General features: G+C 38.5%; 1 protein-coding gene across 5 annotated transcripts in view; it reads right to left on the bottom strand.

The window, feature by feature from the left end:
• Positions 1-6,730, bottom strand: part of LOC104982479 (chromosome unknown open reading frame, human C11orf74) — a 66,200-nt gene that overhangs the window by 54,266 nt on the left and 5,204 nt on the right. The gene's annotated exons all lie outside the window — the stretch shown is intronic.

Here is a 6,730-nt window from a genome sequence, read left to right as displayed (position 1 = left end):
AGGAGAACCAGGTTTGATCCATGGGCTGGGAAGATCCCCTGGAGAAGGAAATGGCAACCCACTCCAGTATTCTTGCCTGGAAAATTCCATGGACAGAGAAGCCTGGCAGGCTACGTCCATGGGGTCACAAAAGAGTCAGACACGGCTTAATAACTAAACAACAAAGCTTTAGAAAAGAAAAGCTGCATATTGTCATCTGTGCAGAGGTCTCAGAAGTTGGCACATCTTTGTTACACTTTTTCCTTGACAAAAATCTCATCTTAAGGAAAAGAGAAAGAGAAGACACCCAGTAAAAGTTTACCAAGAATGTTGGAACTCAGGCGTGTTGATGGTTTTCCTCCTGCAATAAGCTCTAGAGAGTGGGAATAATACTAATCTATAAAATTACATGTTTAAGCAGAAAGTTTCCTCTTGAAAAATTTGCTTCCCTTTCCTGATCATCCATCCAAGTTACTGTAATGGGGTTTCTTGAGCCTATCATTTATTAAGACTTGTTCATCAACAGATTGTATAAAATCAATTTTATTTCCCCAAAACATACTTTTCCTCCAAGCTGCTCAAGTCAATCCAGAAATGTCTACATTGACTCACTGAGGCGGGTCAATTATTAGACTGTTTTCAATTACACAGTTATTAATTCCATTAAACAAAAATGCAAACAGTTAAGCATTCAGAACTTCCCTCTCCTTGATTACTCCTTATTTTTTTTAAAAAAGCAAATTACCTGTGGACATAGAAGCTGAAAGATGTACCCATAAGACAAATTTTAGAAAATTCATTGTTTTTGAAAGCAGAAAAATTACTTTTCCACTATCATTTTTGTTTCTTAATTTTCTTTTTTGAAAAATTTTAGTCAATCACCTACCTTCACCTCCTAACAAAACTACAAACATATTAACTGACCTCTGCTGCTGCTGCTAAGTCACTTCAGTCATGTCTGACTCTGTGTGACCCCACAGACGGCAGCCCACCAGGCTCCGCCATCCCTGGGATTCTCCAGGCAAGAACACTGGAGTGCCATTTCCTTCTCCAATGCATGACCTCTAGACTAGTACATTTATCAAGACAAATGTACAATACGCACATTTCAATCTTACTCAAAACTGATCTCCTGGCCTCAGAAACGTGATCATCTACCTCAATGAGTTACAGACAATAATAGTGAGTATTTCAGTGAACATTTTTTCAAGGCCCCTGATAAACCTGTGGATCCAAACAGGCAGTAGAGTTTCTAAGTCAACTTTAGAGCTCTATAATCACGCAATAAGGTTTCAATCATAAAAGAGTTATTAGCTCAATTGTAATGCCGCCTTCCCATGGGACACGATGTCCCATTTTTGCTCATTTTATCTGTATTGCATGACAACTGTGGCACAAAAGCATCCACTCTCAATTAAAGTCATCTCTTTGTCTGGCTTCCCAGCCTGTGGGCCATGTGCACAGCACACACCACTTCCACAAAACCAGAAAGCCTGCTTTAAAGCAACACCTGCACGGCTAGTTAGGAGCAGGTGTAGACCCACCAGACTAAATCAACTCTGTTTTTAGGAATTCATTTCACAAAGTGTTTCAAAATGCCAGATGGTGCAAATAATATCGACCTTTTCATTTGACATTCTCTTAAAAAGAAATAAGATTTTAAAGCTGTATTTCTCAGCTATTTTTGATTCTAAATTCCTATGACCGTAGAATAACAAATGGGCCTTAAGGAGTAACACAGTGATTCCCTAACTTCCAATTTCCCTCAGCATTTTATTTGCAATTTTGCTTTGTGTACACAACATAACACACACACACACACCTACGTAAAAACCAATTTCTTTTTGCCAGCATGGTTTCTATACACAAAGGCAGAAATTAAGAAACACATATTCCCTCCTTCTCTAAGAATAAAAATTTTAAGTGCATTTTCTTTCTGAAACAACACTGTAAATCACCTCTCAAATGTTGCTCCATTTTATTCTACAATTAGGAATCCTCCTTAAAAATCAGAGAATGTTCTGGTCAGGTGGCTGCATTTAATTCATCACTTTAAATAAAAAATGACAACTCACTTGTCATGTTCTTCTCTTGATAATCCATCATACTAACTGTAGATTGCTTCCGTCTACGTTTCCCTTTCCTTCCTCTTTTCTCCTCCTTGCTAGTTTCAGTTGTGCCTTCTATCGTGGGATTCATTCAACAAGTCAGACACCTACCTTTCCCATACTATTTATATTATTTCCTGAAAAAAAATCAGCCACTTATTTCAAAAAGTAAAAATTGTCTATGCCTGTTTGAATGCTGTGAAAAGCTGCCATCGACCTTATTTCAAACACTTGCTAACCCGTTGGGCAATGTCATTTCAGTTGTTTCTTCATTTATAAAAGGGGATGGAAATGCTTGACAGGTCACTACATTTCTTGGGAAACACTGTCAAGAGTTCACAAGACTGTGCTCCTCCTCTGCCCGCCTCAGCTCACCATGTACACACACTCCTGTAGCTGTGTTACCCTTTCAAGTTATTTAACTTTTCTAGCCTTAAGTAGTGTGAATGTAGATATAAAGGGACAGGATTTGAAGTTGTCTTCCATCTCTGACGCTCTATTTTTCTCCAACTATGTTTCCTTTTTATTCAGTTACTATGACAGAATACCCCATTACTAAATCTTTTATCTCCTCTGTGGAATAAAGATTATTTTACTCTGTAATGACACTGACTTGTATTCTTTAATTGCCCGCTGTCTTTGGATTTAAGGTAGAAGAAATACACATATCTCAGTATGAATTTGACTCTGCCCCTATAATTGTGATTTCTTGGTGAATTTTTAAGGGTGACTACTTCCTACTATCATGCAAGCTCCTTAAGGCAAAACCTGTGTCTGTGATATTTTTTTTCCTAATCTTCCACAGTGGAGGTACACAGTGGATGCTGGATAAATATTGTTCATGACTTCACATTTAGCTTCTGTGCTAGGATGTTGATAGGCTGGGGACAACGAACCCACTCAGCAACCAACTGCCTGTTTTCTGGTGTTAGCAGAATGCAAAGGCTAAAGCACTTACCTAAACTCACCCCCGGTCTGTGTTGCATTTATTATTTTATATTTATTGTGGAGATATCCACTATGTCAATTAGATGAGCGCTGTCACTGATGCTGGAATTTCAAGTGCCATAATCATTATACGACACCATGAATAGGTTAGGGAAATAACCCAATGCTCTTTTGCAGACAGAGATAAAAAAATCACTGTGGGAGTAACCAGAAGAGATGATGACACTTTTTTAAAGAATGGACCAACATTTCAAATGATGAAAATCAGCCAAACAACTGAGCTACTTGCTCGGTTTTTAAAAAGTCAATCCTGAAAATGCATCCTAAAGTTTTTCAAAAAATGAACATCTTCACTTTTACAAATAAATGTATGGCACCATCATATTAGACAGATTTATTGAGTACACTCTCTATAACAGACACTTCATATCCATCCATCCTCCCAATAAGGCAGGTATCACCCTTGTTTCAGAGATAAGGACTGAAGCTCAAAAAGGCCCTTCAGCTAGTAAGTGGCAGAACTCGGACTCAAATCCAAATCTATCTACCTCTAATCACTACATTCTATCATCTAAGCCACACAGAACCTGACTGAATGACCAACAACACTGAACGGTCTGATAGACTGCATTATATTTACCTAATGGAATTTCAGGCAAGTATTAAAAATTATAAAGGTGGAAATATACATTTCATAGTATATATGAAATAACATTACATCAAAAAGATAATACACAATTTAAATACATTCTTATCATAATTATTAATGTAGGTACACCTGGATAAAAATTAGAACACAAATAAATAAAAAATTTTATGGTTAGGAAATGGGCTTAAATAAGTGGTATATATTTTTCTTGAGGTAACTGTTTTTAATGAATTGTTTTAAAATTAAGTCAGCTACAGTAATCAAGGGAGTGTGGTACTGGTGAAAGAATATACAAATAGATCAATGGAACCGAACAGAGAACTCAGGATAGATCCACATAAGTAGAGCTAACTGATCTTTGACAGAGGAGCAAGGGCAACACAATAGAGAAAAAAACAGTCTTTTCAACAAAGGGTTCTGGAACAACTGGACATCCACAAGCAAAAACAGGAATCTAGGCTTATGAATAAAGTGGCTCACTGAACAAAGAATAAACCACAAAATTATGAAACTCCTAGAAGTTTTATATCAGAAAAAAACCTAGATGACCTTGGGTATGGCAATGGGTTTTTAGATACAACACTAAAGGCATGATCCATGAAAAATATAATTGATAAGCTGAACTTCACCAAAATTAAAGACTTATGCCCACCAAAAAAACAGACAGGAGAATGAAAAGAAAAGCCATATGATGGGAGAAAATACTTGCAAAGAACACATCTGATAAAGAACTGTTATCCAAAATATACAAAGAACTCTTAAGACGCAACAGTGAGAAGACAAATAACCTGTTTAAAAAATAGGCCAAACACCTTAGTAGACACCTCAGTAAAGAAGACGTACAGATTACAAGCAAATGAAGAGATGTTCACATCATGTCATTAGGCAAGTGCAAAATTAAAACAATGAGATACTACACACCTATCAGCATGGCCAAGATCCAGAATGTTGACAACACCAACTGCTGGTGAGGATGTAAGCAACATGAACTCTCATTCATTGCTGCTGCTACTGCTGCTAAGTCACTTCAGTCATGTCCGACTCTGTGCGACCCCACTGGACTGCAGGCTACCAGGCTCCTCTGTCCATGGGGTTTTCCAGGCAAGAGTACTGGAGTGGGGTGCCATTGCCTTCTCCGCTCATTCATTGCTAGTGGGTATACAAAATCATAAAGACAGTTTGGAGGTTTCTTACAAAACTAAACCTACTCTTACCATATGATTCACTAACAGTGCTCCTTGGTATTTACCCAAAGGACTTGAAAACTTACATCCACACAGAAATCTGCACATGGATGTTTATAGCAGCTTTATTCATAACTGTCAAAATCTGAAAGCAACCAAGGTGTCTTTTGATAGGAAAACAGATGAACTGTGGATATCCAGGCAATGAAATATTATTCAGAGCTAAAAAGAAATGAGCTATCAAGTCATAAAAAGACATGGAGGAAACTTAAATGCATGTTACTAAGTGAAAGAAGCCAATGTGAAAACTATACGACATCATGAAATCTGCAAAAGTATGGAAACAGTAAAAAATATTAGTGGTTTCAGGGGTTGAGGAAAGGGAGCAATGAGTAAGTGGAGAGCAGAGAACTTTTAGGGCAGTGAAATTATTCTGCATGATGCTATAATAATAGATACATGGGCTGCCATCTATGGGGTCACACAGAGTCGGACATGACTGAAGCAACTTAGCAGCAGCAGCAGCAGCCATTATACATTTGTCCAAACCCCCTGAATGTACAACACCAAGAGTGAATGTTGATGTAAACTCTGAACTTTGAGTGATAATAATGTGTCAGTGTGGGCTTCCTTGGTGGCTCAATGGGTAAAGAATCCACCTGCAATGTGGGAGATCTGGGTTCGATCCCTGAGTTGGGAAGATCCCATGGAGGAGGGCATGGCAACCCACTCCACTTGCCTGGAGAAACCCCATGGAAAAAGGACCCTGGCGGGCTGCAGTCCATGGGGTTGCAAATAGTCGGTCACAACTGAGCGACTAAACACAGCACAATGTGTCAATGCAGGTTCACCTATTTTAACAAATGTACCTCTGGTGGGAGGTACTGATAACGAGAGGCTATGAATGAGCAGGGGCACCAGGTATATGGGAAACTCTACTTTTCATACAATTTTGCTGCAAACCTAAAACTGCTCTAAAAAATAAAGTTTATCTTAAAAAATTAAGCCAGCTTTTACAACTGTTCTGAACCCTTTGGTTTATTCTTCTTTGACTGTGCAACTTTCGGGTAGGAATGGGGGAGGCTACCATCACAGCTTTTAAGACCGCTGTGAAATATTTTCCTTGGCAGAACATTTATTTAATCTTTTTGCAACAATCTTTTGAGGTAGATATTTCTATCCCCATTTCAGAGATGAGGAAACAGAGGCTTAAGGATTAAGATGACTCCACCTGGAAAACAGCAAAGTTGGCAGAGAAAACCAGGACCACTTGACTCTAAAGCCCATTTTCTTAATCACCCCATTGTACAATCCTACACAGCAGCTGCCCGATATAAAGCTGGTGGTAGGCCTCGCATAAACAGAACTCCTCTTGAGCCTTGCATTAAAGAAAACAAGAGCACTCAAAATCACTGACACTGGTACTAGTGGTTTTTGTTCTAGGAAAAATAATTTCCCCATTTGAATTATGGTAGTATTTATTTGTTGCCATTGTTGTTGTTAAGTCACTAAGTCGTGTCTGACTCTTTGTGAACCCTTGGACTGTAGCCCGCTAGGCTCTTTTGTCCATGGGATTTCCCAGGCCAGAATACTGGAGTGGGTTGCCATTTCCTTTTCCATGGGATCTTCCCAACTAGGGAATCAAACCCATGACTCCTGTTTGGCTTGGCAGGTGGGTTCTTTACCACGGAGCCACCTGGGAAGCCCCAGTATTTATTTAAATCATATTAATTATATTCATTTTTCTAAAATGTTTTTAATAAATCAGGTTTCTACCAGGGCTTTTTTTTTCTGCCTTTATAGATGAATAGTAGATTAGGTTTTCATTGCTCACCAGTAAGGAAACAGTTAAATCTTGAGGG

Source organism: Bison bison, unplaced genomic scaffold (genome assembly GCF_000754665.1).
Source record: "Bison bison bison isolate TAMUID 2011002044 unplaced genomic scaffold, Bison_UMD1.0 scf7180017864531, whole genome shotgun sequence".
In the NCBI taxonomy this organism is placed as follows: Eukaryota; Metazoa; Chordata; class Mammalia; order Artiodactyla; family Bovidae; genus Bison; species Bison bison.
This window is presented reverse-complemented; position numbering and strand designations above follow the sequence as displayed.